At 42.9% G+C, this 21,081-nt stretch overlaps 1 protein-coding gene and 1 long non-coding RNA gene across 2 annotated transcripts in view; both read left to right on the top strand.

Moving 5' to 3' along the window:
• The window catches only part of PPARGC1A (PPARG coactivator 1 alpha), a 442,764-nt gene that overhangs the window by 119,624 nt on the left and 302,059 nt on the right, over positions 1-21,081 (top strand). The window lies entirely within an intron of this gene.
• LOC116668218 lies at positions 4,345-18,734 on the top strand. Its single transcript, XR_004325280.1, has 3 exons — positions 4,345-4,354; positions 18,238-18,240; positions 18,647-18,734. It is a non-coding gene; the product is annotated as an uncharacterized LOC116668218 (long non-coding RNA).

Below are 21,081 nucleotides of genomic sequence, written 5' to 3'. Positions count from 1 at the left end.
CTCTGATATTTGACTTTCCTTTCCTTATCTGTGAAAAGGGGATAATGATGGTTCCCTCATAAGATCATAGTGAAGATTAAGGAGCAACCTTCATTTCACAGCCAAGGGCTTAAAAAGATTACACTTCTGAGCTTACCCCCTTCTTGGTTTGGTTTCAGTCTCCTAGAGGCCAGGAAAGCTACTCACTGATTTGTTCAAGGAGCCCTGTGCCACCCCTTGAGGGAGGTGGGCAGGTCAGATACAGGAGACACAACCCTTCACCTCACCTCAAGAAACCAAGGAGCCAGTTGCCCGACTGTAGAAATAAGTCACATTGAATAAATGTGGGGACTGAGGTCTTCCTCTCTCAATTCTTCTTACAGAAACTTCTAATATTCTATGAAACTTTTTGGCAGCTTTGTGGGTTTGATGCCATGATTTGTCCATTGCTGATCTCTCCTATAGAGATAATTACAAATGAAGCATTTTAGGGAGTAAGGAAGGAGAAAGAAGGAGGGCAGGAATGGAATTTTCCATGAAGCCTAGTAGCATCCCCAGAGTAGACCAGTCGCTGGACTTACAGAACTGCTTCTATGAGAAGAGAGGGTGGCCAGCCTTCTGTTATCTTCCGAACTAATGGCAGATGCTCTGGGGTGTTGCGGGGGCTCCTCTGGAAGACCGGGAGCCCAGAGCTCTGTATGATATAATCAGAAAGGCAGTGAATATTCTCTTGGAGACCACCATAGGAAAGGGGATGGGGAGGAAGCCTTTCTGCATGCTCGCCGTCTGTAACAAGAAAATGAATTTATAGGCATTTTGTTGGCACTCTCATGGAGGGAGGGCCTGGCAAGTTTCTCGAGAGCCCAGAATGATAATGATAAGTGGGAGTTAATTATATGATCCCCATCATAATTAACTTAAGATGTGTAAAATACCATTGTTAGGCTCTCTATAGCAGGAGATCATTATTCTGTATGCAGTTTGTGTCGGTAATAAAACATATTTTGAGACCTTTCCAGAGTGCTGCCTGAACCTCGGGCTGTCTCATCCAATATTTTCTATGGAGCCTTACGTTCCTAACTGTGAATTTTAGGAGTTTGTTCTGGACTCACTCTCATCCCATGTCTTCTTTCATTCAAGGAGAGAGTGGAAAGTATTTGCTCTGAGAAATTGCAAGACCCAGGGAGGTTTTCTGAAATTCTTGCGCTTTCCTGTGTTTACCATAAATCTGAGACAGTGATACGATCAGCAAGCTTATTTATATCTGAGTACAAAACACGAATACAATTTAAACCGAGCAGCCTCCTTTTCTAGCATCTCCCATTATAGGCTGAATATGACTCTTACAACCTCTGTGGACAGTCTGTCCCACTATCAGATATTGATTAGTAATTTAGTTTGCAGTAAATTGTTGTCTGTACTAGCATTTGCATCTCCTTCCTAAAAAAAAAAAAAAAACGTGTTTCTACCTTCAGCTCCCTCTCCAATGTCATTTAAAGACAGTATCTGGCAAGCTACTGAGGGTGCCCCCTCCGTGGCTTTCTAGAGAACAAGTCACTTCCGGTGAAGATGTGTAATTTGGGGTTTCAATGCTGCTTTGAAGTGACACCTAGATTGTAGGTCATGCCATAGACTGTCAATGTGAGGTGTTTGTTGGCATCAATAGGATGACTCTTCAGGAAGTGATCACTTTAAAAAATGTATGATGAGTACCACTGAATTAAGACAGATGGGCTGATTTGTGTTCTTCCTAAAATAACTGGCAAGTAGGTGTTAATCTCATTTTACAACAGGACAAAATTGCTTTTAGAATGATTCATTTGTGATCCCAGCTAAGCTGTACTATTAATTTACTTTACTTCTGACTGGTGTATTTGCCTCAGTATTTATTGTGTTTCTCCATCAGTATTGTCAAACTGTGGTGCTGCTATGACACCTCGACATTTGCATTTAGATTATGGGGCTGTGGGTTAGCATTGTAAGATAGTCTGTCCAGCTGCGATGCGGTTCTTGAGGGTGTACTCAGAGCCATTTCTGACATCTTTCCTTGGGTTCTGCACGTGGAGCCTTGAAGATTATTGTAACCCTCTGACAGGTTCTTCTGCCTCCAATCTCTCTGCATTCCTGTCACCCATTCTGGACACTGCTGCTTGAGTGATTTTTCTAACGTGCAAATTTGATTCTTTCAAAGCTGCTTCTTTTTTGGGGGAGGGGGGACGTAATTAGGGTTTTTTTTTAAAATGGAGGTACTGGGGATGGAACCCAGGACCTCGTGTGTGCTAAGCATGCAGTCTACCGCTGAGCTATTCCCTCCCCTGCTTCTTTTTCTTTTCTTTCTTTATTTTTTAAAGCAAACTCAGGTTTCTTCAGGAATCAAGTGTACCAAAGGCATGAATCCGATTAGGTATGATGGCATTTATGATGATGAGGAGAGCATACCCCATCTGAGAAGAGCGGTGCTCTTCTGGCTAATGGGAAAGTCAGCCCAGCTTCTTAAGGAAATCAGAGATCCCTCTTTATGCAAAATGTCTTGATTCTGAAAACCACGCATGGGCCAAACTGCATCTGTGCATAGCCTTTGAATCCCAGGCTTATCGTCACTTGCTGGCCCCCATTGGACCTCAAGATAATGTCCAAACTCTTCAGCATGGAATATGCAACTCTTAATAATCGGGGCTTTGTTTCCTTGCTTATCTCCTAGCCTGCACTCCATTCCCATCAGTCCCGATGCTATTCACACTGAACCAAGTACAGTAAAAACCTTCAATAGTGCAATCAGTGGGTTCCAAAAAGTCAACTGTGCAGAATGAGGCGGGTAGAGGCTTTGGCTCGGAGGTGGATAAATTGACGAGGAGAGCCAGTGCAGTGAGGCACATAGGTTTCAGGGAGTTTTCTGCAAGATCCAAATCCACCCCAGTCCTACCTGCAGTTTGGTACCACCTGGTAGCAGAGGTCTACTCCGGCTAGCTCTTGATGGGAACCATGCTGGTTGGCTGGGACTTTCAGGATAACAGCAGTGATTCCAGGAATCTTAGCTGGTTGTCAGCTATTACTTTGGCCCTCTCTGGAGAAATTGGGATGGGAGAATACTTGGCATATGGGATCCAGTGTCAGCCTCTCTTTATGTGTGTGAATGCCGTTTGCATGCACACATATACAGGCAGACACAAAGACACACACACACACACACACACACAGAGCAGAGAACTTCAGCTGTCTCCACTTGAGAACTGGGTCTGGAGAGAGGGGAGGATCTGATTCTTAATTATGTTCAAATTCACATTATTGCACGACATGTTATCCTGGGATTTTCCTGTCCCTGCAGTTCCTCAAATGTCAGCACTAAGCTGTGTTTAGCCTCTGGGCCTTTGTAAGGGCTGCTCTGTCTGGTGGCATCACTCTGCTTAACTCCTCTTAATTTTTTAGGATTCAGTTTCTATTTAACCACCTCTTTGAAGACCTCTCCGAGTCCCTAGGAGGAGTCATTTACTTCCTCTTCAGGATTCTTGGTACATCTGAACAACTTATCACATCTCTGTAATTGGTTCCTTCCACTCTGCGTCCCAGGTTAGCTCTAAGTTGCTCAGGGACAGGGACCATATTCTTGGTACTCTTGTCTTTTCTCAATGCCTTGGGGTACCTAGCAAGTCCTCAGTAAGTGTTTGTTGAATGACAGAAGAATGGAAGTGAAATGTAGCTAAATGGCTGCAGAGAAGCTTGCTAAAAGTAAGAATGAAGCAATCTGGTTGAAAAAATATATTTATAATATATATGAGTATATATTTTATATAATGACATATACCGTGTATAATATAATATATAGTAGTATAATGTATAATTTTATATAGTATGTAATTATGTAATATGTAAAATTATATATAATTATCATATATAGTTAGTAATTATATATCAATGTTATAGTCATTATATATATTATAGATGTAAAATTATAAATTATATAATATATATATATTCTGGCTCCTAAAGAGGAGTTAAGAAGTGAGCATACCTTCCTCTTCACCCCGTCCATCAGCAACATTATTCTGCATTTTAGTTTTGTCCTGAACTTCCTGGCCCAGAATGAGGGTCTCCAGGAGTGAGGCCTTTCTTGCTGCTTCCTGGCTTGGCCCAAAGTCAGATGCAGCAGAAAGAAACCTCACAAATAGGCCTGCTCTTGCCAGGTCGCCAGCCAAATTGTGAAGACTTGACACGCTCGTTGAAGTTCTAAGCACATGACACACCGGCCCCAAGCTTCCTGCCATCCCCTTCCCCTCCCCTCCCCCTCCAACGTGAGAATTAAAGTTCCTCAGTGCACTTCCTCCCCCCTCAACTTTTCCACTCACTTTGAGTCACCGTCAGTGACGTGCTCTTCCCAGTCACTTGGAGTCTTGAGTCTTGCTAAAACGAGGTTCTCAGGAACAAAGGGAACTCAAGTTCAGGGTTAAGATGCTAAAATCAGATTGTTCTCCTCTGGCAGTAAATTGGTATGCCACTGTCACCACTGCCGCAGATAAAATTAACCATGCGTTGAAATTATTGCAATAGGCAGTGTCATCAAAGCTTATTTGTAATGAAAATATGATGTTTCAAACCTAAACTCAGGAGTATAATGAATGTAGGACCATATGTTTCCCTCCCACGTAGGGCTGCAGAGAGGAGATGCTGTTTAAAATACAGAGCTGTGGATGAGGCTTGTGGTTTTCTCTGTATTCCTCGCCTCTGGTCACCCTGTGAGTTGTCCGGAAAGAGTAGGGGGCAGATCAGGGGTGCCCAGGCCTGCCAGGGATGGCTCCTGTGCCTGCGGTGGTGCCCGCGGGGTCCCTGGCTTGATCGGCTGGTCTCATTCAGTGGCAGCTGTCTGAGTCCTTAGTGATGTCTTCCTGGTTGCTAGCAGTTGCGTTGAAGCAGCTATTATAATCAGGAGAAGGAGCAGGGAGCGACTGGAGGTGAACTCCGGTGGGTGTGACCCCTGAGACTCACAATCAGGCTCAGAGGTTCCCGAGGGGGGAGTTAGTTGGTATTCTAACTTGTTTGAAACACAGGGATGGAGAAAGAAGATTTCATTCCAATAGCCAGAAGCCCGTGTTCTTTCTCACTGGCCTTTTCTTCGCCAAAGCTGGCTCTCTGCAGGGGCTGACCATTGTCCCGTGACAGTGAGCGTCAGCCACCCAGGGGCTTGGGCTCTGACGCAGCACACAGGAGGGCCCAGATGTGGAACCCTGAATCCTCACAGTAACTCTGACTGGCAGCAATTACTACCTCTGTTTTAAAAAACTGAGGTAAGGGAAACTGAGGACCAGAGAGGTTAGGCAGCTTGCCAGAATGACGGCCAGCAACCTGAATTATTTCATGCTTGTTACTGCTGGAGACAGAAAAGCAGACGAGTCTAACAGACCTGGTTAGAATCCTGGCTTTGCCATTTAAAAGCTAGAAGTCCTTGAGCAAGTTACATACGCTCTCGGTCTTGATTTTCTCATCTTTAAAATGGGAACAATGCTTATCTCAAAATTCTTATGAGATTAAATGAGAGATTGCACTTAATGGACAGGAATCAGGTATCCTTATGTCTTGATTATGAATGTCATTCTGTTGCGTCTGCCAGGGTCTGTGAAGTGACTCTGCTGTCTCTGAGCTACCCCTACCTACATCCCTGCCGGCCGGCCTGGTTGGGGGGGACCAGATGGTAGTGTTAAATGTCTACTTCAGAAGAGTTTCTTGCAAAGATGAAATGAGGCAATGTTTCTGGTGCATAGCAGGTCTTCTGTGCCTGAGAGATTTTTTTCCCCTCTCCTACTCTCAGCTGCCTTCCTCTGGTACTTACATGGCTCTCAGGCCTCTTACAGTGGCATCTGTCCTGGGTATTCTTGTAACCTAAGAAGGGGACTCTTAGGACCAGGAAAGTGTTTAAGACTCAAGGAATATGTTTCCGATGGAGGAAGTTCAGGGCCCTTTCACAAGTGTAAGAATGATTTTGGATGTGTTTAATAGTGAGTGAAGGCGGAGGGGCCAGAGATGGCTCAGGCAGGATTCACATCTCCTGAACTGGTTCTAGATACATAAAAATGGGTAAAATCATCCATTTTTTCCTTTCTTTCTCTCCCTGTGAAAACATGCACCCTATTACCCAAATTAAAGTCCTCCAAAAATTTCAGTTGCTATTTATAATCAATCTCCTTTCTCGCTCGCTCGGTCGCTTGCTTGCTTGCTTTTGGCCAAGTGTGTATGTTATAAAGTTGGGCCAGTCTTCAGCCTTTCCTTATGTTTGTTAAAATAATGAAGTGCAAATGAAAAGGTGGTCGTTGTGGGTCCCTCCTACATATCCCTTTGATTCCCTGACAGTTTCTTCAGTGGCCACAGAGCAGCCCCTGTATCTCTCCTCCCTTTAGTTTTACAAATGAAAAAATTGACAGGGCACATTCTTTTCTTCTCAACCCAGGGCTTTCAGGTTTCGTGCAACAGTTAATTGGGGGTAAACATTCTGAGTGTTTCTGGTGAAGACGTGGAATTGAGAGCCAAAAAGGGTCCTACTTTGGACCTGACTCTTAGCTCTTCGACTGAGAGGTTCTGTTACCCAGCAGTGGGGGCAGCGGTGGGGGTCGCACTTGGGGGCGGCAGGAGGAACACATCCGTGTCTCATCTTGGTTTTGGTCAATCGTCTTTTAGAAAGGTTTTCTGACAAAGAGCCTCCCTCATGGCATCAGGGAAAGCAGGCTTGGCATTCCATTTTATGTTGAGACAATGCAAAACAAAATCCCTCCCCGATGACTGCCTGATAAAGGAATAAATTGACTGTACAAGGTGATGCGTCTGCTAGGTCATTCTCGCCGATGCACTAGAAATACCTTCTATTAAGAACAAAATGGGGACAAATTTGTCATGCGCCTTTTGTTATTTTTAGATTGCATTGACATTTTTTCCCCCCAGGTTGGAGCCTATTATCCTGAACTTCCTAATAAACAGGACTGACTTAGAAACGTTTCATTGTGTTGACCTTTACTTAATTTTCTATGCAAAAATGAAAAAAACTATTATGGAGGACCAATCAACACTTTAAACATCCCATGTGTATATGCGGTACTTATAAATAGATGTGGATATGGCTTTTGAGTGTATTTTTATCAGCTTGTTTAAGGGTAAAAGGCTTATTTAAAATATATATATATATGTGTGTGTGTGTGTGTGTCTATATTTATCTGTTTCTGGGAATGGGGTAAAATGGTTCATTTAGGACCATTGTGGTTCTAAGAGATCACGTGGTTGCTAAAATGATAAAACCGGGGAGTGTTCTAAAAATAATAATATTCCACTGTGGCTTGCCTTTGGTGAGAGCTCTGCGTAGGACAATTAGACAGAAATGATATTCGGTTGTCAATTTCCTCTTTAGCAGAAGGCAGTGGCCGGCAGTGGAGCTAAAAGTGTTTGCAGGGCCAGAGAAACGCCACAAGGAGAAGCCAACGTCGGGGAGAAGCACCTTTTAACGTTTGGGATTTTTTTCTTTTTAATTTTCTTCAAACGTTCAAACTGTAGGAGGGTGGGTAACGCAGCTGTTCTTTGTAGCTTCTCTCCTGGCAGGATGACAAGAGAATCAGAGAGCTGCTGGGATCCCTGACTTGGCCCATAAATAGCGGCAAAGTGCTTGGTTTTGAAATGCCTGTGTAGCTCATTGACCGCGCGCGATGGCTGGGATGCTAATGGTTTATGTGGCCTGCCGGTGACAGGAAGATTTCTGCAGGCAGGACTTTGTTGTAAATTCCGTCTGCCGCGCCGCCTCCTCCCATCAGAGGTGGTTTCCAAGTGATCACAGGCTTTTTGAGTTACGGCGAGGGGCCCCGAGATGAATGATGGGTCGGTCTAACACAGCTGTTGCTCGCACGGTGAGGGATTCCAGAGGACGCATAAAAAGAGATTGTGCTGGGAGATGTGAGGATTCGACGCGAGGTCCGACTTGTGTCACAGAGCGGGGACTTTTGTGATGACGCCATAAGAAGTGCTGAGAACTTTTAGGTTACTGTTCCAGAACGGCAGCGGACGTGAGGCTAATTCAGCCAACACGTATTGATCTTCCTTATTATGCCTATTTATTATTAATAGCAATTAGGTCTTGTTCCTACAGGGACTTTAGTTCCACTGCGTGCTCTTATCTTTTATCTCATTTTATCCTCATACCAAGTGGCAGATATTTATAGAGGGGGTGGTGTCCTTTTCAGGGGAGCCACCGGACTCCTTTTGCAGTACCGTTGCATGCCAGGAGCTGTTGGAAGTTAATTAAAAAGACGCATTCTCTGCGCACTAGGTGCTTCCAGGCCAAAGAGATGAGACAACCTCAGTTGCTAAACCTGTAATAGCTGTCTTCCAAAAGGCCCTTTACAAGTTAAAAAAAAAAAGGGTAAAAGGTTTTTTTTGGCGGGGAGGGGTTGCTGTTGTTCATCTTGGTGGACTTGCTCCTAGAGAAAGAACGTTGATAAACAACAAAACATCCAAGGACATTAGTCCACATTTGGCCCTGTCCTAGCTGGCACCTCGCATGCATTCCCTCACTTAATGCTCACAGCAACCTGGCAGCGTTGGTTTGACTCTTCGTTCTGTTTTACCAAAGAGGAAACTGCAGCACAGAATGAGCCCAAGGCCACGCAGCTGGAAAAGGCATTGGCAGAACCCAAATCCAGGCCATTTGGTCTTGGAAAAGTATAAAGCTCTCTACTGACGGGGATGTTACTACCTTATGGTTCCAAAAAGCTTTCTGGTAATTCCCCTGCTCAGTACAGACGCCATCCTTTCAGGATCTAGAACGATTTCTTTCCGATGACAATTTACCAACTTTACTGTGTAGTTACTTATTTGTTTTAATTTGTAAAGACCAGCAGAGAGCCCAGTGGGAAATTCAGTACAGTTCTAAGGCTGGGCTTCCCAAGGGCCACTCGGAGCTCTGTACCAAAGCAGGAGACGGAATCGTTTAATCTGAAGAGTGCGGGGCTGTGGCATAGGGGAGAGGTGGAAAGGGAATCTGAGGTCTGAGTTGGAGACTCCAGTGAGTTTCACAAAATCCTTTCTGGGCTATAGCTTCACCCCTTGTAAAATTGGAACCATCATACTCGACTTGCCTGTCTCATCACGTTTCTGGACCTGCTGGAATTTTTCACTCCTCTGAACTTTTGCCTGGGCTGTTCCCTCTGCCAGGAGTGCCCTTCCCAGATCTTGGCATGGCCTGGCTGTCCCTCATCAGACTCACACATCAGCTACCAGAAAAATCTTCCTTGACCACATGACTAAAGTGGCCGTCCTCTACTCTTGAGCTTTTATTGCATTATTTTCCTTCATATTTCTGTTTATTCGATTCTTACTAGACCTACTGCTTTTAGAAACGATCTTTTGCTTACTTGTTGATCATCTGTGACCCCAAATGCCCTAGTGTCAGCTCCTGAAAGCAGGGACGTGACTATCTTGTTAATGACTAATTCCAGTGTTGAGAACTGTGCCTGGAGCAGAGAGGGCACTTGATAAATATTTGTTGAAAGAAGAAAGGAGCAAATGACTAAATTAGTTACTTGTTGAAGAATTATTTGTGATAAAGTACACAGATATCATATATACAAATTAATGTAAATATCAAGCACAAATACAATGACAACACGAGATCTGCGTAGGACATTTGGACACAGCCAGGTGCTCCATCAGAAGATGCGCCCAGGTGGCTGCATAAAGACTTTTCTCTCATCTGCTTGTGTTGGTTCTGGTAACTGGAATGCAAGATAATAGCTAACTTAAAATTAAAAAGCCTCTTCCCCCAGCCCTGTGCTTATCATAATGCTGGAATCGAGTTAGTCAATTTCTTGGATATGTTCTTGATTGGAATTGAATAAAAATCAATGCAAAGTGAAGCCCTAAGCCTTCCCTTAGATCTTCCTGTCGACAGAGTTTCATGTCTCTGATCTTACCAGGGAGGACAATCAAAGGGATTATGTGTTGGGTCAGTCTTTGGATAAAAGGAAATTCAAGAATAGCCCTTAATGATTTCCTAACACTTGGTCAGCATGAAAGTGCTCCGTGGTTGGTGTATGAAAACGATCGCGCTTCTGGTAGCTCAGGGTTCTAATTTCACCGGGAGCTGGTTAAAGAGCCTCTTCGGTACACTGGCACTTGGCGTTCTGTTTTCACTGAAATAATATGAATCCTGGTTGCTATTGTTCAGAACCAGAAGGCCCTCCAAATATGGGATACACTTGCAAAAAAGACTGAAACTGAGATGTTTGTCTCCACAAATCACATGGGCAGAATTATATCTGTCAAGATACTCCATTTTTGTTTTTTTGCAAGGCACAGGATTTTCCTAAGCATGTGTGACTGTCTTTGCTACCTACCCTTTACCAGAAAAATGTTTATTTAAATATTGTACCATCCCCACAAGCACTTTTATTATTTACCGATTTAAAAAAATGACATCATTACTTTTCTCCTGAATTTTTTAAAGCGACAATTGTGCAATTAAATTACTGAATTCATTTATATTTAATTGTGCTTTTGGTTTTAATGTGCTATTGGACGACATTTCTTTCTGAGGCTGTTAGTTTTCCATGCAACACGGAGAATCTAAGGCTATATCAAGGAAATATATTACATGGGCAAGACAAAGTCTCATTAGCGTTATTTATAGCATGCTGAAACCTCATTAGGGGAAGGTATGCTGGATTCAAAAATGCATTACCGGGAACGCTTTATTTTTTGTACTGGAGAAATTGCTTTTATTGTGTTTCTTTGTCACAAGCATAGTGGCTACTGGACATTTTGGTTTCTTAAAGTATGAAATAAATTAAGTTAGAGGAAAAGAGTAATTAATCCGCTAGCAAGGATAGCCTCATCATATTAGCAGAATGGCCTACCCATGGTTCTAAGGAATTTCTATTTCCCCACGAACCTCACCCTCGCCCAGCCATTAATTTATAACTAGTTTCACCTCAGGTAAAAAGCGGTATTTTTCAGGGCAGTAGTTTGCATCTTAAACAGTAATAATGTGCTTTTAGTGCATTTCAAATCAGGGATGAGTGAAACTTGAGGTGCAGAGTCACAAATTGCCCAATTTAGGAAGTTCCGTTTGTTCTAATGTGAGCCATCTATTCAAGCCTGCGTAAATATTGTCCAGGAGGGATGCGGGAGGACTGTGATTTGAGGCAAATGGGAACAAAGGAATGAGTCCCTGAGTTGTCAGTCTCAGGAATGAAACTCATTTGGAGCGTGTGGTTGCCTGATGAGATGGAGCACGGAGGCGCTGGATGACTGCAGTTAAAATTCTGCTTTTCCCCCCCAAGACTTCACCTTGCTGCAGGGTGGGGGTAGTGGAAGTCATTCAGACCCAGCCACTAATTTCTCTCCTCCATTATCATCCTGGCTGTGGTTGTTTATAGTCATCTGTCTTTGAGTGAAAGGCTGTATCAGTTAGGAATAATTTCCACTGTAAGATTCAGAAAATCCAACTAATAGTTGTTTACGACATTAAGTACATCTATTATTTACTTTACAGGAGAGCTAGGTAGTCTCAGGTTTGTTTATTAGCTCAGCAGTGTTATTAAGAATCCAGGTTCTTTCCATCCCTCTTCTCTGATGTTCTTAGCTTTTTCTCTCTATGCCTATTGCCACATGGTCTCAAGATAGCTGCCACAGCTCAAAGTATCACATCCTTATGCTGTGTTGCAAGCAGAAAGGGAAAGGCAGTGGCAAAAGTCTTATAAATTGTATCTTTTCCTTTTTCCCATAGAGAGGAATCTCCTCCCTCAAACTCTGCAGGGTTCTTCTTAAGTTTAATTGATCAGAACTGGTCCACTTGTCCCTCTCTTCCCCCAAACAAATGACTGATGAGCAATAAAACTACTAGGGTTGGACTATGGCATGGAAGGGATCCCTGCCCCCTAAGACAAAGGGTACTCTTGGCAAGGAAAAAGTGGGGATATGGCTATTGGATAATGAATACCCAGTTTTTGTTATCTGCCTTTTTAGCCACAAAACAATCTATAAGATCTTGTCTGTTGGTTTTGCTCAGTAAATATTTCTACAAGTGACATTTGTGATCTTGCTCCCAAGGCCACGGCAGAGATTTTCTCATCTATCCTTCCTCTTTCCTTCCATTCATCCATCCATCTGCCCACCTACTGATCTACCAAATATTAGAGGAATAGCTACTACATACTAGGTACGTATTAACTGCTTTGTGGGGCAGAGGACTAAGCCAGAGATGGATTCTGCTCTAAAAGGAACCCTGCTGTATTTTGGAAATTAAACACATACTTAAATAACTGTAACTCAAGGTAGAAAATAGGAATTGGCCTGGCAGTTCAGAAGTGGGAGAGCAAGAAAAGCTTTCTGAAATAAGATGGGATTTGAGCATTTTATATATTATTAACACCCATATTAAACATAATGGCCCATTCTGCAACTTTCTCATTGGAAAAAAAGTCCATGATTCTCTCAGGAGTTATTTTTGACAGCTTCTCTTGCCCCAGCTTCCTGTGGCCGCCAGGGACACACGTCTGGGTGAGTGGTCTCTGGTTAAGGACGGGGCGGTGATGGGGCAAGAGAGGGGTCTGGGTGTTCTTTCGCCTCACTTGGTAATGAGTGCGTCTAAACTTGTGGATGAATTGGGTGGCTGGTTTTGATGAGATTGCTATTGAAATTATGTTGCGATGACTCCAAGGGATGCATCCAAGGCAGGATCAGTACAGCAAAAACCTAGAGAAGAAACAGAAACCATCCGCCACATTCACAGGGATGAATGGTCATGGCACTGATGTGGTCTCTTCCTCCCACCCCCCCCACCTTGGAAGCAGATAGCCCTGTACCTGGCTACATTTCCAAGACATAATGACATAAATAGCTTCCAGGGGTATGTCTATAAATGGCCTACCTGCTAACCTAGACTTGAAGTCAGAAACCACTTAGGGCAGAAGGGCAACCTTGAGGCTTACAGGTCAAATCCAGCCTGTGGTCATATTTTGTTGGGTGCACATTGTGTTTTAAAAAATCATGAAATTTCCAAAAATAAAAAAAAACTCAGATTTTGGGCCTCCCCAAAAAATGGAAAGATGTATAAATTCTGGGTCCACATTTCCTCCATGGCAGTATTTGCCTAGATCTATGAAGTTGCAACTGCTTTAAACAGGGCAGGCCCTCTTCCTTCCGCCACAGTCCCTCCCCTTCTCCTTTGCCTTACGCTAGTTCTGCTGGATTTGCTTGTAGCCCCTGGTGGACAGTGAACACTTTGGAATTGGGTCTCCCTTAGTCAGAGATTTTAGTTCAACTTAGGCCACACAGAGCAGATATACTCTGCCCATGAAGAAATTACTGACTTTTCTGAACTTTCAAAGTCCTCAGAGAAAGCTCACCATTATCTTTAAAGGTTTTTATTGTTTTGTTTGTTTATTTTGTCTAAAGTAATGAATAACTTCATATTTGAATTGCTAATAGTCTTCCTTATAATGAGTTGACATTTCAGCTCGTTTTAGAAACAGAGGAAAACTATTTGGGCAGAGTTAATCTAGCTAAGTGTAAATTAATACACTTTTTCAGAGCTATGATATTTGTGATACATATGTATTACATATGTATATATACTATTCATACATATGTATATAATATCGATAGATGTATATTTAATGTCAATATATAACATATACTATATATGTATATGTAATATATATTCATATATACTTTTCATATATATGTATATATAGTATTAATATATGTATACATATGAATGAACTCTCTCCACTGGGAGGCATTTTGGAAAGCAGTTAACTTTTCCAAAAGCTGTCATTAAATGATCTCAAGTGGCTTGAAAAAGTTAACCCACTTTCCAAGTATGCAATTAACTTCTTTGGGGCATTGCAAATCATAATCTTGGAAAATTTGGTTGAGTTATTGTGGTTGTTACTATTACTGTTAAATAGTAGGAGTGATGGAATTATGTAGTACCTTGGCACCACAGAGCTAAAAATTACATTTAAATATCAGTTTAATTTAACGTGAAACCATGTTTTGTCTAATCATCGCAGCTAATTGCCATCCTTTGGAAGCAGTTTCCACAACATTTTTATTAATCGTCTAGTAGCAAGTTAGGTGTTTGGATGTTTCTTTCATGAAGTATCATGCAGTGTGAATTTATGTGTGTCAAAAATATTTTTTAAATGTATTTACTAGCTGCTGTGTGTATAATGTATGAGCTACTGAAGATTAGAAACATCAGTGCAGTGAACATGTCTTTGAATCAAGTATGTCTAGAGAATGTTCATGAGGATAAGACGAAGGCTTCAGTAACACAGTCAATATACAAAACAATGAAAAAAGAGGGCTGGCTTGCCCGTTCTTTCTGTCAATTAGGAATCTCTATTCACAATCAATAAGTGTTCGATAAATAACCAGAGATCAAACAGTTTTGTAAAAAACAATGTTTGCAGTAATCTCCCTCGGGCAATGCAAGAGGTGTGATGTCAGGGTAACACCAAAGAAAGATTAAATGCCTTAAATGTTCTCTTCCTTAAGCTCCTAAAACAAGAAATGATCAAAAAGTCAAAGTCAATGGAAAATAAAGCAATATTGAAATTGTTTATGTATAATGGCTAGACCAAGTGATAGGCTTGAAAATTAGGCCTGGTTTTCAGACTTGACTCTTCCACTTTTTAACGGTGGCACCTTAAGCGAGTTATTAGACATTTAGGATTCATTTGAAATTTCCCCTTTTCAAATGAAGACATATCTTCATGAGATGTTTAGCATATAGCATAGGGTTCTTGAGAAGTTGAAGTAAGGTGGTTTCTGTGTCGAGCTGGCATAGTGCTGGACACATTGGATATACTCAGTGTGCTGGTCAAGTGTTAATTCCCTCTCCTTTTATGTGAAGGAAAGTTTTATACACCTTGCATGTTAGACATTTTACAGAAATGGCCAATGTTATTGTACCAAGCTTATGAGAATGATCTGGCTGTTCTGTTCCTGCCTGGGTTTCTTGCCTCATCAGAAAATACCTATCTGACTACAAACACCTGGTCCTTCTTAACTATTGAGTATTTTACTGATGAGTTGGTGACGCTTGTTGCTGAGCTGGGGAAGGGTTTGGTAGGTTAGGAGCTGAGGCTTTAAGTTAAATGATTTAGACAGGAGTTTGTTTAGTGTGTGCATTTCAGGAAATATAACAGCATCCATCTGATTCCATATTCAAATCAACCTCTTCTGGAAAGCCAAGCAATTGAGATACTGGGAAATGAAGCAGGGCTTATTGAGCTGAGCTCTTAGGTTAAAACTGGTGCTTTGTTTACCACTTGGGTCATCTCCACACACAAAGTGGCCCATCAAGCTTCCCACCTAAGGCTAAGTCATGTGGTTGAGATAGGTAAGGTAGACCAGACGGCTGGGTGAGGGCATTGGCATTCAGACCCAGGAGATAGCAGAGCACCAGGCAAGGAAAGAAGTGATGTGGAAAGACATGCAGTCTGACTGCCACCTGTGGAAAGGATGGAGCGTTTAGAGGGCAGAGTCGGAGATCCCTGCAGGGGAGAAGGTTGCTGGGAGGCCCTCCTCCCCTCACGCCTCACCTCCTCTCTAGGCATCCTGGAGCCTCTTCCTTCTCCTTCTCCTCTGTGGGGATGCTGAACTCACCTGCAGCAGCTGGAGGGGAGGATCTCTGGCTCTGTGCCAACACTTCTAAGGAGGCAAAAGGAGACCAGGGAATGGAGTTTCAACAACGGGCTCCACGCGCCTCACATCCCTGCCCCTCCCCTCCTCCCCCATATCCTTGAACTTGCTCCTCCTTCCCACCCCACTGCTTGCACCTGTTGTGCAGGCCTAGGAAAGAAAAGAGGTGTGGGCTACACCACTTCTTAGTGTCTATTTTCAAGGTCGATTGTAGGGATCAATAATTGAACAGTGAGTTTTAAATATGAAGTGTCATATAAATGCTAAATAGACTTGTAATTGATGGGGACTCTAACGTTTCAGATACCATAAGGTGGGTTGGGAATGAATAGATAGAAAGGCTTATTCCATAAATATCATGACAAAGTAACACATTCATTTGTTCGACAAATATTTATCAAGTGCCTGACTGCCTCCTAGGAGCCAGACTTTATGGTAGGTGCCAGAGATACAGAGTGAACAACCACAGAAACAACAATAAACCTCCTCTCCACTCCTGCCCAAGGAACCCATATCCTGATGTAGAGAGATAGGTGATAAGCAAAGGAATAAGATGTATAGTATTACAAAATGCTGTTAGATGCCCTGGAGAAAAAATAAAGCAGAGAGGGGCATAAGGAGTGGGGAGGGGTGCGGTTTTAAGTGGGGTGGCCAAGGCCTCATTTGGGGATATAGTATTTTAACAATTAATTATTACCAAGGGGTTTAGATTTTCCAAATTAGTATTTATCTCAACCTAGAGTAAAGAATGACTTTTCTGATATGTAAATATCCTTTCTAGAAATGGCATTATGGTTGCAGATAGGGGTGTGTGTGTGTGTGTGTGTGTGGTGTGTGTATGTGTGTCATTTTTTGTAGCCCCAGAGTCAAGATTTCTGTTTTCACCAATACTTCCAGCTCTACTAAGCTCTAATCTATTTTTTTAAGTCTTTCCAGTCCTTTCAATCTTCCGCTTCCTATCTCTTTCTCTCAATATATCCCTTCTGTTCCCTAAGTTTAGTAGCATCTTCTGCCCAAAGTCACCCTGTATGTGTTCCTGGAAATTCAAATCTGAGGGCTCTTGAGAATTCAAGGATGAGGCCCAGGAGCTTCTGGGTGCGCATGGAAATGTGTAAAGCTGTGGTCAAGAGCCCAGGCCCTGTAGTTAGCACTGAGATCTTGGGCAAGCTATTGGATCTTTCTGGGCTTCAGTTCATCTTCTGCAGAGCAAAACTAATGATTCCTCATTCAGAGATCTGTGGCGTGAATTAAATCAGAGGACCTAAGGAACGTGTACGGCCTGTTGCCTGACCTACAGGTGTTAGGTGCTAACCTCCTGATTTTTCTTTATTCTAAGTTTTGGAAGGTAATTAGTATAGATTTTTACCTTAGAGCTAGAATGGATCATGGAAATCATCTGGTTTAATGGTTTCCAAATTATTAGTTATTTTAAAATCAATAGTAGGGACCCTTTTTTATTTTTCCCAAATGAAATCTGGTACAGAACCTCAGTACATAAGGAAGATAAATGGGATTAAGCCTGTTGAAATGAGAACAAGAAATTTGAATCCTGCTGGCTCAGTGTGTTCCCCTGGACCTCACCCTTCCCCTCTCTCCCCACAACAGCCTATAAGGCACTTCTGAGAGACTAGGGTTTCTTAGGTCTTTTAGACCAGCCAAAGCAATTTATCAGAGGGAGGCTGACTGTAATCTTCCCCCAAATGCTCTGCATCCTTAAATTCTCTCAATCAGTCAACCTTGCCTCTTCTCGAGAATAATCTGGGATGGGACCTGGCACTTTGGATTTCTCACCTACCTCCTCCATCCTGTCCCCTTTTTGTATGCTATTGAATTTTTCCTTTCCGAGGTCACCAGGCTATCTCCTTGGCACACCCCATGGGTTTCTCATCCTGTTTACCTCTACATAGGATCTGCAACTGACCATCTCATCTTTTCTGAAACTTCATTACCCTGGGACTTCCATGATCCTTCAGTAAGGGCCTGAGACATCTCAACACTGCTTGCTGAATGACAGCTTTTCTTTATGTCACTGCCTTTCTCAGAAGCTCTCCATGGCTCCCTATTGCCTGTAGAATCAGTTACACACTCTGCAACCAATATTTAAGGCTTTTCATGATCAATCTGATATAAAGCTTCCCTTTTAACCTTAAATTTTAATGGCTTCCTTGAATTATTGCCTGAACCTGCTCTAGACCTCCCAGAATGTGTTTTGAAAGTTGAGAAAGTTACTTATAGTTGGGGAAGGAAAAAAAATAAGGGTGGGATTAGGGAAGATAAAAAAGAGAAAGGGCCCCCTCGTCTGGACTGTGGTAAGATGGGTAAGATTTAAAGCAGTAGAAATGGCATCAAGAGCGTAACATGTTCCCTGCAGCGTGTTAAGGGTGAGTATGTGGTTTTGTCACCCCGACTAGGTAGGAGTGATTTGATCAGGGACTAATGTGTTATTCATCTTCAAAGCCCCCACAGTACCCAACTCGCAACTCTGCTCACCATAATCCTTCACAGACAAATGCACACAAAAAAGGAATGACCAACTGGATTAGAAGTCTAGTGAACTAAAAAAATTTGCACAAGTTAATATAGTCTGTTAATGAATAGATTAAACCCTTTGAAAAATGAAAACTAATATGGAAATGTGTTTTTATTATCTAATTCCCTAGTGTGCTTTTTGTTTTATAAATGATGCAATTATGTTATTACAATGTATTTACGTTCATGAATAATTTTTGTCAGAGGAAAGCCAGTGTCCTGTTGGAACTGTTTGTATGCCTAGACTTTTTATCATGGCTTTTCCAAAGGGAGCTCCATCAGGGTTGGTTTTTTTTTTTTTTTTTGCCAACTAATGCTGCATCACAAAGCATGCCAAAATTTGGTGGCTTGAGACAACCACTATTTATTACTTCTCTTAAGTCTTTGGATTATCTCTGTAGTTCTGCTGGTCTAAGGCAGGCTCAGATGTTCTCAGCTGGGCTCACTCTTATGGTTGGGACAGCTGGTGGGTCAGCTGGGGGCTGGCAAGTCAGGAGGATCACCTTGACTCTGCTCTAAGTGGTCGCAGGCTAGCCCAAGCTTGTTCTCTTGGTGAAGGCAGATGAAAAAGAGAGTGAGTAGAAGTGTGCAAGGGCCACTAGGCTCAGATCACACACCCACACTGTTATTTCCATTAAATCGTGCCTAGAGCAAGAGACAAGGCAGCCTAGCCTCATAAAATAGGGAGGCAGACTCCTCTTCTCAGTGGGAGAAGCTGCAGAGTCATATGGTAAAGGGTGTGGATCCAGGGAGCAGGGGAGGACTGGGGACATCCGTCTTTGCAATCAGTCTGCCACAGAAGATCTACATGCTTCGTCAGTTTTTCTTGAGATTAAGGAGACAAGGGAAGTTGCACATTACTCTTAACTTGAGAGACCACGAGCTTCTTTTTGCCTTCTTGATACTCAAGCTGCTACTGGAAGGTATTCAGAGTATTACTACTCAATCTGCCCCTGAAGCTGATTTAATTCTTTAAAGGCTAATTCTATATTCTGTCCTTTTCATGCCCTCTTCAGTTTCTTATCTTCTAACACGGGAAGTGATGGGTCAGTTGATTTGTTGCCTTTGTGACTATAATGAGTAGAGAAAATAAAAGATGTTGGGAAGTTCCTAGGAGGCAGGTAGGTGGAGAAATGCAAAGAGCTCTCTTTGGTTTGCCTCTTTCTTGGCTTGTTTTTTCAAAGGCAAAAATCTAGAAGAAAGTAGAGTGAGGTCTCGGGGGACAGTTTTGGGTTTGGGAAGGATCTAACTAGGTGTGTGGAGGCATCTGTGGGGCGGGGAGTGAGTAGAAGTGCTGATCTGGAGTATTGGAAGGCATGAGAGAGAAGGCGCAGATCAATAGCTGTTTCTCAAGTGCGGAACATCATTTGTGTCAGGCTGCTGAAATGAGTTAGTGCTTCGTAGTTAATGGCTGTGAGCACATTCCTTTATCGCGGCGCTCTCCAAAACGTTTGCCATCAACAATTCTAAAAGGCTGTGAGTGACTCACAGCCAATGTGAGTAATGCACTAGAGCTTCACGAGCTGGGGCCTCTTCTCTTCTGAAAATCTTCCCCTTGGACATCACATCTCGGTATTTACATCTCTGGCTTGGCTGCCTCTCAGATCATCTGGTCCTCTTGCCATCTTGTTTGGACATTACTCTTTTCCAAGTTGCCCTTCTTTCACTGGGGCTCTCCTGGTTCCCCTACTCAGTCCTTTCTTAAGCCCAGAGGAAACATCATACCCTTGGCATTCAAAGTGTGGTCCACGGACCCAGAGCATAGATAGCCCCAGGAAGCTATGATTCAGCCCAGCTGAATCAGAGTCTTCACCTGAACAGAGCCCCAGGGGATCTGTGGGCACAGCAGAGTTTGAGAAACACTGCACTATTCCACAGACATTGATTTTTCACCCCTGCTTTGTCTGTTTCCTCACTGCTAACCTCTCCAAGGCTCTTTTCTCCTTTACCTTGGCTCAGAGAATGCCCATCAACTTTTTACTAAACTCTCTATGAATGATTCCAAAGTGTGATGAGTGTCACTGCCATGGATTGACATAAACGTCCATTGAAAGATTTTTTTCCCCCCAAGGTTGCTTATTTGTTTTGATCATTGGAAACTGGTGGTGGCTGTAGGGTCTCTTCCCTTTGTAAAGTGGTATGAGCCACAGAGTCATCTGAAAACTAGACATTTACAAAATCAACGGACACACTATCGTACTCTTCCCGTAATCTAATGTTAATCAAGGCTTCCTGCTGAGAGAGTGGGCACTGCATGTGATCAGAGGCCTATTAGAGTATGACCCAATTTAAATAGCTGCTACTTGAGTGAACTGCATCCATTCATTGAGTCTTTTCCATGAACCACGTGTCAAACCCTGAGCCAAGCGTTACATATTCATGTTATGATTTCATCAGCCCGTCAGCCCAGTGGTGTATGAGCCCCACTTTACAGATAGGAAAGTGAGTCTCAGGGAAGGGAAGGAATTGCCCAAAGTTACACAGCTGGTGAACTGCAAGATTTGAAAGAGGCTGCATTCTTCAGTTCTGTATGATTTCTCCGGCTGGAAATTCCTTCGGTTCTAAAAAGCTTTTTTTCCTTGGAGTTTACTCGGCATATATTTTTGAGAAGAGGCGTTACACTAAGCTAATTCTTGATCTTCTTCCACACTTGGGCTCATGTCTTTTGAGTACCACATCCCTACTCTGTCCTCGTTGTCTGTTTTGAATGCTGCCTCCAGCATGACATCCATTCCGATACCTTCCGACTAGAATGCAACCCTCTCTTCTTTGAAGGGTGTGGCCTGTGGTCCTCTGGAAGCTCTCCTTACTCGTGGAATTACCTGGCACTTTCTCTAACAAGGACGTTCCATCCTCCGCTCCCCTCTGTCCACTTTGCCCTGCCTGGCACATCACAAA

Source organism: Camelus ferus, chromosome 2, assembly GCF_009834535.1.
Source record: "Camelus ferus isolate YT-003-E chromosome 2, BCGSAC_Cfer_1.0, whole genome shotgun sequence".
NCBI classification, from domain to species: Eukaryota; Metazoa; Chordata; class Mammalia; order Artiodactyla; family Camelidae; genus Camelus; species Camelus ferus.
The sequence above is the reverse complement of the archived record's forward strand: the minus strand, read 5'-3'. Positions and strand labels throughout refer to the sequence as shown.